The 11,712-nt window shown below is 46.6% G+C and overlaps 1 pseudogene; it reads left to right on the top strand.

Moving 5' to 3' along the window:
* Positions 1 to 755: 755 nt before the first annotated feature.
* Positions 756 to 985, top strand: LOC136307016 (U2 spliceosomal RNA; annotated as a pseudogene).
* The last annotated feature ends 10,727 nt before the right edge of the window (positions 986 to 11,712 follow it).

The raw sequence follows: 11,712 nt of genomic DNA, 5'->3' as shown, positions 1-11,712 counted from the left end.
CCATGTCTCCATGGTCTTTCTCTCTCTCTCTCTTTTCAAAATAGAGGCAAGAAGGAGAGGGGAGGAGAGAGAGAAGCATCAACTTGTTGTTGCACGTAGTTGTGCATTGATTGCTTCTCATACATGCCTTGACCAGGGGTTAAGCCAGTGACCCAGGCTCAAGCTGGCAACTCAGGTTCAAGCTGTGACCTTAGGATCATGTTGATGACTCTGGAGTTGAGCAGGCAACATGGTCTCTTGCTTTGAATGACAGCAGTTGTCTCCTGGTTGGTCCAGCTTCTGCCTTGCCTCCCCCCATCTGTTCTATACATAGCAGCCAGAGCGATCCTTTTAAAATGTGAGTCATATAATGTGTCTCTTCTACTCAAAACTCTCTGAAGTCTTCCTTTCTCAACCAAGACAAGAGCCAACCTACTAACAGTGACTTACCAGGGCCTACAAGATCTGGCTCCCAGTACCACATTCACTTTGCCTCCTCCTACTCTCTCCCTCATTCATTTTGCTTTAACACATTGGTCTCCTGGCAGTTTTTTGAACAAACCAAATTACCCTGCCTCAGGGCCTTTGCACTCATTATTCTCTCTGCTTGAAACAGGTTTCTCTCAGATAACCACATGGATGTTGTCTCTTTATTCAGGCCTTCACTGAAATATCTCCTTATAAGAGGGGCTTTTTATAGATTATCCTGTCTAAAACAGCAAACAATCTCTTACCTTTACCTTGCTTTACTTTTCTTCATAGTATACATCAGTGGTATCGCTTCTCGGCCTTTTGGCTAAGATCAAGTGTAGTATACATCAGTGGTAGTCAACCTGGTTCCTACCGCCCACTAACGGGCGTTCCAGCTTTCATGGTGGGCAGTAGTGGAGCAACCAAAGTATAAAAAAAATAGATTTAACTATAGTAAGTTGTTTTATAAAGATTTATTCTGCCAAACTTAGCAAAAACCCGACATAAAGTACTTGGTAAGTAATTATTATTATATGCTTTAGCTTGCTGTAACTCGGCTTTATAAATTTTATAAAGTAAAGTTACTTCCCTACTTTATAAATCACCATTACTGTGGAACCGGTGGGTGGTTAGAAAATGTTACTACTTACAGAGATACAAAAGTGGGTGGTAGGTATAAAAAGGTTGACTACCCTTGGTATACATGATATATTTGATATATTTGTGTATTTGTTTACCATCTGCCCCGCACTCTATAAAGGCAACTCCATGAGAGCCGAGGCGCTCTCTCTCTCTCTCTCTCTCTCTGTTTCTATGGCAAGGCGGGTACTGCATATGTAAGTAAGTGCTCAACACATGTAAGTGAATGAGTGAATGAATGTCTTTGGGAACGACCGCCAATCTGTCTTTGGCCCAGCCTTCCTTCCTAGGATTTTCTTGAAGTTCTGGCTGCCAGCTAGACATGGTTTGCTATGTGCCTGTGGTTCTACAGACTAAAGCTTTTCTGAGGCAGTTTCATTATCTCATATATGTATTTCTCAATTTAAGGGCTGAGACTTTGTTTTGTTTACTATTGTCTCACTGTCTAAAACAGTGGCTGGCATAGAGCAGACATTTAATATTTGTTGAATAAATGAATGAATGATTACTCCTTCTAAACTAGTTCTCCCTGACTTGTTTCTCTTTGTAAATCATTTTTCTATTTAATAAGGCTCAAAATTCCTGCCAACTTGGATTTCCCTTCTCTTTTCTTTTTTATATTAAATCATTGGCCAAAACCCTGCCCATTCTCGTACTTCATCAGCACCATCAATATTGTAGCTCATCACACACCTCAAATGCTGGCTTCTCTCATTCCTGTTTTTTCCTCTTTAATCCATCTCTATCAGATTTTTCTAGTTTTCTCTTCCATGAAGTACTCTGATAATGTTATTTCTTTTGACTGAAGCTTTTTTAAAATTAAATTTTATTTATTTATTTATTTATTTATTTTTTACAGAGACAGAGAGTGAGTCAGAGATAGGGATAGACAGGGACAGACAGGAACGGAGAGAGATGAGAAGCATCAATCATTAGTTGTTGTTTTTTTTTCATTGCGCATCGCAACACCTTAGTTGTTCATTGATTGCTTTCTCATATGTGCCTTGACCGCAGGCCTTCAGTAGACCGAGTAACACCTTGCTGGAGCCAGGGACCTTGGGTTCAAGCTGGTTGGCTTTTTTTTTTTTCCTCAAACCAGATGAGCCCTCGACCTTGGGGGTCTCGAACCTGGGTCCTCTGCATCCCAGTCTGATGCTCTATCCACTGCGCCACCGCCTGGTCAGGCTTGACTGAAGTTTTTAATGGGTCTTTGTACCAATCAGGGTTCTTAATTGCAAACAACATAAATGGACTCTGGTTCACTTAAGTAGAAGAGGAAGTTACTGGAATGATATCAGACAGTCATAGAATTGACAGGAAGACTCAAGAGTCAGGGTCAGGAAATAGATAGGAACCCAGAAAAGCTAAGCAGCCCCCACCTCAGCCAGGTCTTGCCCCAGGAGTAGCCTGATTAGAGGCCACTGCCCCTGGGCTCTGGGGGCCATCTTTCTTTCTTTTTTTTTAATTTTTATTTATTTTATTTATTTTTTCTTTACAGGGACAGAGAGAGAGAGTCAGAGAGAGGGATAGATAGGGACAGACAGACAGGAACGGAGAGAGATGAGAAGCATCAATCATCAGTTTTTCGTTGCGACACCTTAATTGTTCATTGATTGCTCTCTCATATGTGCCTTAACCGCAGGCCTTCAGCAGACCGAGTAACCCCTTGCTTGAGTCAGTGACCTTGGGTCTAAGCTGGTGAGTGTTGTGTTTTTTTTGTTTTTGTTTTTTTTTTTTGTATTTTTCTGAAGCTGGAAACGGGGAGAGATAGTCAGACAGACTCCCGCATGCGCCCGACGGGGATCCACCCGGCACGCCCACCAGGGGCGAAGCTCTGCCCACCAGGGGGCGATGCTCTGCCCCTGGGGGGGGGGTCGCTCTGCCGCGACCAGAGCCACTCTAGCGCCTGGGGCAGAGGCCAAGGAGCCATCCCCAGCGCCCGGGCCATCCCTGCTCCAATGGAGCCCTGGCTGCGGGAGGGGAAGAGAGAGACAGAGAGGAAGGAGGGGGGGTGGAGAAGCAAATGGGTGCCTCTCCTATGTGCCCTGGCCGGGAATCGAACCCGGGTCCCCCGCACGCCAGGCCGATGCTCTACCGCTGAGCCAACCGGCCAGGGCCATGGTGAGTGTGTTTTTAATTTGCTTAAGCCAGATGAGCCCGCGCTCAAACTGGCAACCTCAGGGTCTCGAACCTGGGTCCTCGGCATCCCAGTCCAACGCTTTATCCACTGCGCCACCACCTGGTCAGGCTGGGGGCTATCTTTCACACAGCCATCACCACCCTGAGATCTGGTTATTGCTGTCTCTAGGATGAATTATAAACAGTGATCTGCTTCCTTGGGTCACTTACTGAAGATTCATAGTCCTAACTGGGTTCATTGATTTGGCACACTTTTGAAGTCACAGTTCTGTGACCTACCTGCCAGGGGTCAAGGGAGCAAGTATCTAACCTCCTGCTAAGATTTCCATTAAGGAGGATTTCCAACACAGGAGATGCAGGGCAGCTGATGACCCAGTATGTACCCACATACAGGTTCCTGGGCATGTCATTGAAGCCATTTAGCACCTGCCACAAATGATCATTTCCAGATTTCTTCCGGGTACACCATGCTCCACTGACAGAGGACTATATGCAGTTCCCTGAGTTGACCCTTCCTGCACTGGCTCCTTGTAGCAGCTTGTCTTCAAAGATCATTGAACCGAACTTCCTGATGTTCACACCTATGTATCATCTGCTCCCTTTGAATCTGGGCTGGACTGGGATTCATTCTCCCTCATAGCATGCTGTTGAAGTGACGCTGCATGACTTCAAAGAGATGTCATAAGAAGTCTTGGGGCTTCTGCCTCTGCCTTTCAGAATGTTCACTCTGGGAGAAGTCAGCCACCATGTATGAGGTCTGTCTACCCTGAGACCGCCTAAATATGAGGCGATCTCATGCCACGAGGAAATCTAAACAAGACACATGGAAATATTGTGTGCAGAGAGAAATGCCTGGCCAGTCCCCATCTGTTCCAGCCAATTCAGATAAGGTGTCAGACATGTGATTTTAAAAAGACATCTTGGACATTCAGCCCAGTTGGCCTTCAGATAACTTCAGCTGCAGCCTCCATCTGATCCCAGGTGAGAACTGCCAAGCCAAGTGTAATCAACCCATGGACTGTGAGAGATAAAATAATAAATTGTTATTTTAAGCGCCTAAATTTTGGAGTGGTGTGTTATACAGTAAAGGAAAACTGAAACAGCCCCTTTGTGCTTTGCTCTCTGGAATGTCCCCCCACGGTCCTGTTCTACCCACATACCCACTCATATCTGCACTTGTCAAAATCGCTCTGCTCAGTGCAGCACAGGGCAGAGGAAAGGCAGGCTTTGGGGTCAGTCTGTAAGAGGGAAGGGGTTGAATCTTAGTTTAGTCTCTCTATCCCTGTTACCTTAGGTAACATAATTTCTCTGGACCTCGGTTTTTACACTGCCGTATAGAAATAAAACACCTACATGCTGGCGTTATTTTGAAGAGTATATGTAAAATACCTATGGATCTGGTCTATCTTAGTCTCTTTGAATGAGTGGTCTTTAGAAGGTATCCAGGCTTCTAGACCTGCATTACATGGCCACTCCAAGGCCTAATTCTTATCATTTGTGAACTACATGGCTTTAAACAAAGCTCTTAAATATCTGAGCCTTACCCTCCTCTTATGTAGCATGAGTTGGATGATAATATCTGTGTAATGGGGCTTCTCGACTGGGATAGGAACTAGGTTGTCCCATGATGTTAGGCAACACTGCCCCCTTGAGGCAGAATGCCCAGAACCCTTAAACCCGCATGTATCAGGAATTTTTCCAAAGAAGAAAGCTATGCCCACAATTGTGATTCGGGCATGAACAGTCATGTCTAGTGGGCCAGAGGACTGTGGTGGATGCCAAACTGCAGGGAGGAACAGCAGAAGCCCTGAGAGTTCATCACCCTGAGTGAGAAAGAGGTTTTCATGGAAGGGGAAGGGGTACACAGAACAGAGCAGAGGGACGAGTGTTATCTGGAATCGTGTGAAGCTGGGTATGATCATACGTGGCTTAGCATTCCCATCCCCTACTCTGTAGGGATTTTAGAGAGAAAAAGGCGGGGGAGGAGCAGGAGGCACCAGCACGTAGTTGCTTCTCATATGTGCCTTGACTGATCAAGCGTAGGGACTGGAACTGGCAACTTCAGCATTCCAGGTCGACGCACCACCACAGGTCAGGTTACTTATGGCTTATAATCACACCTCCTACACACTGAACATTGACCAACATGTAAGGGGGGAAAGATTAGCATTTATTTGGGCACTTATTTTGAAGTAGGCACTGAACACACATCCAATGCTCACAAAGATCCTATGAAGCAAGGGCAGGCGTCACTGGAGCACACATGTCTCTACCATGGGAATCCTTATGAAAGGGCTGAGAAGCGGAAGATGCTTTCCTGCCTCAGAGATAGAGAGGCGTGCCAATGGGCACAGGCATCCACGGGCCAGTGGACATGCAGAGAGGCCAGCCATGATGGTGAGATGAGTCGCATTTGGCAGTTAGCTCTGACCATGTGGGAGTCAACCTTACTGGATTTCTTTTTGGATTCCCACTGAGGGTGAGGAGACATAGAAATCTGGGAAGTTACAGAGGAGCACATGATGTATGATTCCAGTAGCATCCTATGCAAAAACAGTCAAATCTAATTTATGCTGTTAGAAGACAGGATAGTGGTTGCCTTTGCAGGGGGAGTAGTGACTAGAAGGAAACATAAGGGGGGTTCTGGGGGCTGGCAATGTTTTGTTTTTTTTTGCATTTTTCTGAAGCTGGAAACGGGGAGACAGTCAGACAGACTCCCGCATGCGCCTGACCGGGATCCACCTGGCACGCCCACCAGGGGGCGATGCTCTGCCCATCCAGGGCATCGCTCTGTCGCGACCAGAGCCACTCTAGCGCCTGGGGCAGAGGCCAAGGAGCCATCCCCAGTGCCCGGGCCATCTTTTGCTCCAATGGAGCCTCGGCTGCAGGAGGGGAAGAGAGAGACAGAGAGGAAGGAGAGGGGGAGGGGTGGAGAAGCAGATGGGCACCTCTCCTGTGTGCCCTGGCTGGGAATCGAACCTGGGACTTCTGCACGCCAGGCCGACGCTCTACCACTGAGCCAACTAGCCAGGGCCAGGGGCTGGCAATGTTTTACATCTTTATCAGGGGACTGGTTATCCTAGTGTGTTCAATTTATCTGAACTTAAGTGCACTTGAGATTTGTGCACTTTTCTATACATTGCTTCAATAAAACATACACACATACATGCACAACTCTTTGGGAAATGGAGGGTGAATAATAATTTTTTACTTTCAAGGCCTTTGAGGTGTTACTACATTAGGGAAGGGGGTAAAAGATTAGAGGGTTGGAGTCAAGGACCACATACTGTCCAGATTTATACTCATTTCTTCCTTGATCCATTCACTCATTCATTCATGGTTTATTTTATTTTATTTTATTTTATTTATTTTATTTTTTTACAGAGGCAGAGATAGACAGGGACAGACAGACAGGAACGGAGAGAGATGAGAAGCATCAATCATTAGTTTCTCATTGCGCGTTGCAACTTCTTAGTTGTTCATTGATTGCTTTCTCATATGTGCCTTGACCAGGGGCCTTCAGCAGACCGAGTAACCCCTTGCTGAAGCCAGCGACCTTGGGTCCAAGCTGGCGAGCTCTTTGCTCAAACCAGATGAGCCCACGCTCAGGCTGACGACCTTGGGATCTCGAACCTGGATCATTCCGCATCCCAGTCCGACGCTCTATCTACTACGCCACCGCCTGGTCAGGCTTTATTTTATTTTAAAATTTTTTTTCAGTGAGAAGAGGGGAGACAGAGACAGACTCCCGCATGTGCCTGGACCAGGATCCACCCTGACCAGGATCCACCCAGCAAGCTCAGTAGGGGGTGATGCTCTGCCCATCTGGGGCATTGCTAGGTTGCTCAGCAATGGAGCTCTCCTTAGCACCTGAGGTGGGAGTCATGGAGCCATCCTCAGTTCCTGGGTCCAACTCACTGCAATCAAGCCATGGCAGCAGGAGGGAGAGAGAGAGAAATGAGAGGAGGAAGGGGTAGAGAAGCAAATGGGCACCTGTTCCGTGTGCCCTGACTGGGAAACGAATCCGAGACATCCACATGCAATGTGATGCTCTACCACTGAGCCAACCGGCCAGGGCCCATTTATGGTTTATAACAGTACCTCCCACACAGTGAACACTGTATTACATGTAAGGGGATAAAAAGATTAGCTTCCATTTATTGGGCATTTATTTTGGAGAATGCACTGAACACACTTCTAACCCTCACAATGATCCCATAAAGAATTATCATCCCCATCTGTCAGTTCAAGATTCTCAGAAAGGTTGAGGGATGTCGCTCAAGGTCACACAACATATACTGCTCACAAAAATTAGGGGATATTTCAAAATGAATATGAAAGTATAAAATATCCCCTAATTTTTGTGAGCAGTGTAGAAAGTGTCTGTCTTTTCTTTTGAACCCGAGGGTGTGAACCAAAGCGGGGACTTCTCACTGTTTTTTAGGAATCTAGGGGTTGGCGGGATGTGTTAACAAATTGCTCTACCACAGTCGCGGCCTTAGAATTGGAGTCAAGGTTTTCTGGGTTTGAATATTGGTTGCACCCATTCTGTCGCTCTCCTCAGGCTCCTTCCCTTTTAAGCCCCAGTTTCCCTATCTGTATAACAAGAGTTAAAAACCACACCTTTCTTTCAGAGTTACTGTGGGGATTAAAGGCGACGACGACGGATGTAGAGCCCGCTGCCCCGCATCCTGTGAATGCCTAGATCAGGCAGTCATTAGTATCTGAGTCTTTATCACACCCACACAGAACTCAACCCGGGCCGTAGTCAGGCATGAACTCCGGGTTGTAGGTGGTTCCTTGCCCTTCAGCTTCTGATCGGAACCATTAGGGCCCGGTGTACTTAAATGAGCCTTTGGGCGTTCATAGTCCCGTCCGTGCTGCTAAGAAACGGGTTGGGCGAGCAGCTCCGGTCCCCAACACCACCAGCGGGGGCATGCAGATATCTTGGGTCGGCTCGGTCAGACCGGAAGACGCGATATCGCGAGACCTGGCGGGACCAGTAGGCTGCCAGCCGGAAGTGGGGGGCGGATGCGAGGGAACGCGCCCCTTTTGAAACCGGAGACGCTGTCGTGCGGAGCAGACGGGTGAGTTGAAGGTTATGGTACCAGCTGGGGACGCAGTAGGGAGAAGTTGGCTCAGCGGAGAGCTCTGCTTGAGACTGGTTGGCAGCAGCCACAACTGAACTCATTGGGCAGCCACCGTGAGGTGGCCACGCTCTGTGAGCTAGACTGGCGAGGTCCTTGTTCCTTCCACGGAGCCGCTTTGCCTTCCTCCAAATACGAGTAACATTCCACCCTTTGACTCTGTCCTTTAATGAGCCTTTGTGGCCACGAAGGTGATTTGCCCCGACGCTAGTGAAACTTCACCTTCAGAGCCCTCTCTTGCCTGAGTCCTCTCTATGGCCATGAAAGAGGGCCTACCATTGTGTTTTTATAAAATTGGCCAAACTAGGTTATTTCGACGTATGTTAAGACCACTGTGTTTCCACTGAGACTTCCCCATCTGGGGGCATTGAAATGGCTGTGGTTATTTTTAGGCATTTTGGAATAGGGAACACTCTTAATTTGAGTTAGATGGGACCTACCTGCCTGTCTATGGGTTGTATAGAGACCCTAAGTTAATGTCAGCCTTCTCGGTGAAGGAGTGGCTTCTAGGAATGCTCCTGTGCTGAGTTACAAGCATGGTGACCTGAACGTGCCAGAGATCCTTTGGCCCTAGGATGTCCAGCACCAGATGAATGAGGAGATATAAAATATTAATAACTGTGTACAAGAAATGTGAAATTCCTTTGAAATCTAATAGGTTACAAAGAAAAGAAGCTTGATAGAGTTTTGCCCAAATTTGACAACCAGTATAAATAATGAATTGAGAAACTAAGAATCTTTTCTAAACTAGCAATAATAAAGAGAAAATTCTGATCAACCACAAGAGAGGAAAGACTGAATTAGTTTCCTTTTCCCTCTATAGAAAGCATTACAAAATTGTTATCTTTGAGGCAGTCATTAAAGAATATGCAGCCAAAAGTAGTGAAAAAAAGTATATAGGCCAAGCAGTGAATTTAACAAATATTTTAAATTTTTTTATTTCTTTTTTTGGAACTAACTGCTAAAAATTTGTAGTTTGATGTAATTTTTTATTATAAATATACATGCACATTTGTACCTAATTTTGTTTTATAATTTTATATTTATTTTTTTAAGTTGAATTTATTGGGGTGACATTGATTAATAAAATTCCATAGGTTTCAGGTGTACCATTTCACAATATTTTATATTTTTCTTAAAGGGGTCTCATGAAATGATATAAACTTCAGGCCTCACAAAATCTAGGTCTTACATGGTTGTCCTCTTATCCTGACCACTCTGATCATGGCACAACATATGCTTATTCTCTTAATTTTTGAGATGAGGAGCTGAAAACCCAGAAGGGATTAAGTTACTTGCCCAAGGTTTTGCTACTGTGACTGGCAGAACTAAAACCTAGCCCTTTTGGTTCTCACTTCAGGTATCTGGTCACACCAGGGACAAGTGCCCTATTCCAAAACCGTTCACTTTCAGTCTTCCTGGAGTAGGCCTTGACTGTGTCTGTTTGGTCTGCCTTTGGGATCTGGGTTGTGAATAGCCCAGATGAGAGTCCCAGTAAAGCGGAAAGGGAGCAATGGTGTTTCTGAACTGCCTCCGAATCTCAGATAATGGCAGCCTTCTTTGTGTCCTCCCGCCGACCTCTTCTAGTAATGAAAGAAGGACAGCCTCTGGTGAGCAGAATGGAAGCACTGCAGCCAGGGGTCCTCCCTCTGTGTCATGGTAAGTGTGGAACTCATGAATAGAAACAGAATCAACTGATGAACCGGCTGTGTGTGAATATGCATGCGAACATGTCTTTTGTTATTTTTCAAGCCAAGTGTATTTTTGGTTGGTTTCCCTGGAGACTTGAGAATATGGAGAGGCCTTACTAAGTGTAGTTTAATTTTGCCAGCTCTGCTTCCTTTCCACTTCCCCAAATTAGTCACTCCATCTCTCTATTTAGATTGATTTTGTTCAAGGTCACTAAACTTTGTTGTTAAATTCAACTTTTCAGTCCTTATCTTAATTGACTCTCCCTGCTACAAGTATTCTTTTTATTTATTTATTTTTATTTATTTTTTATTTTTTGTGACAGAGATAGAGAGGGACAGATAGAGACAGACAGACAGGAAAGGAGAGAGATGAAAAGCATCAGCTCTTTGTTGCAGCACCTTAGCTGTTCATTGATTGCTTTCTCATATGTGCCATGACGGGGGGAGGAGGGGGCTAGAGCAGACTAAGTGACCCCTTGCTCAAGCCAGCGACCTGGGACTCAAGCTGGTGAGCCTTGCTCAAACCAGATGATCCTGCGCCCAAGCTGGTGACCTCGGGGCCTCGAACCTGGGTCCTCCGTGTCCCAGACTGATGCTCTATCCACTTTGCCACTGCCTGGTCAGGCAAGTATTCTTTTTTTTTTACAAGTTTTATTTATTTATTTGTGTTTGTTTGTTTGTTTATTTTACAGGGACAGAGTCAGAGAGAAGGACAGATAGGGACAGACAGACAGGAACAGAGAGAGATGAGAAGCATCAATCATCAGTTTTTTGTTGCGACACTTTAGTTGTTCATTGATTGCTTTCTCATATGTCCCTTGACCGTGGGCCTTCAGCTGACCGAGTAACCCCTTGCTCGAGCCAGCGACCTTGGGTACAAGCTGTTGAGCTTTTTGCTCAAGCCAGACGAACCCGTGCTCAAGCTGGTGACCTCCGGGTCTCGAACCTGGGTTCTCTGCATCCCAGTCCGATGCTCTATCCACTGCGCCACTTCCTGGTCAGGCAAGTATTCTTTTTTTTTTTTTTTTGTATTTTTCTGAAGCTGGAAACGGGGAGAGACAGTCAGACAGACTCCCGCATGCGCCCGACCGGGATCCACCCAGCACACCCACCAGGGGCTACGCTCTGCCCACCAGGGGGCGATGCTCTGCTCTGCCCACCAGGGGGGATGCTCTGCCCCTCCAGGGCGTCGCTCTGCCCCTCCAGGGCGTCGCTCTGCCGCGACCAGAGCCACTCTAGCGCCTGGGGCAGAGGCCAAGGAGCCATCCCCAGCGCCCAGACCATCTTTGCTCCAATGGAGCCTTGGCTGCGGGAGGGGAAGAGAGAGACAGAGAGGAAGGAGGGGGTGGGGGTGGAGAAGCAAATGGGTGCTTCTCCTATGTGCCCTGGCCGGGAATCGAACCTGGGTCCCCCGCATGCCAGGCCGACACTCTACCGCTGAGCCAACCGGCCAGGGCCAAGTATTTTTTTTAATATAAATCGGATCCACATCCATTTAAAATCCTTCAGAAGCTCTCCATTGCTTTCAGGATCAGATCCAAATCTGACCTGCCTGGTCAGACCCAGTCCTCTCCAGGGCATCCCAGTCACACACACTGATCTTTCATTTCTCCAGTGAGTCACGCGCTCTTCCTGATTACAAAGCT

This window comes from Saccopteryx bilineata, chromosome 5 (assembly GCF_036850765.1).
Source record: "Saccopteryx bilineata isolate mSacBil1 chromosome 5, mSacBil1_pri_phased_curated, whole genome shotgun sequence".
Taxonomy (NCBI): Eukaryota; Metazoa; Chordata; class Mammalia; order Chiroptera; family Emballonuridae; genus Saccopteryx; species Saccopteryx bilineata.
This window is presented reverse-complemented; position numbering and strand designations above follow the sequence as displayed.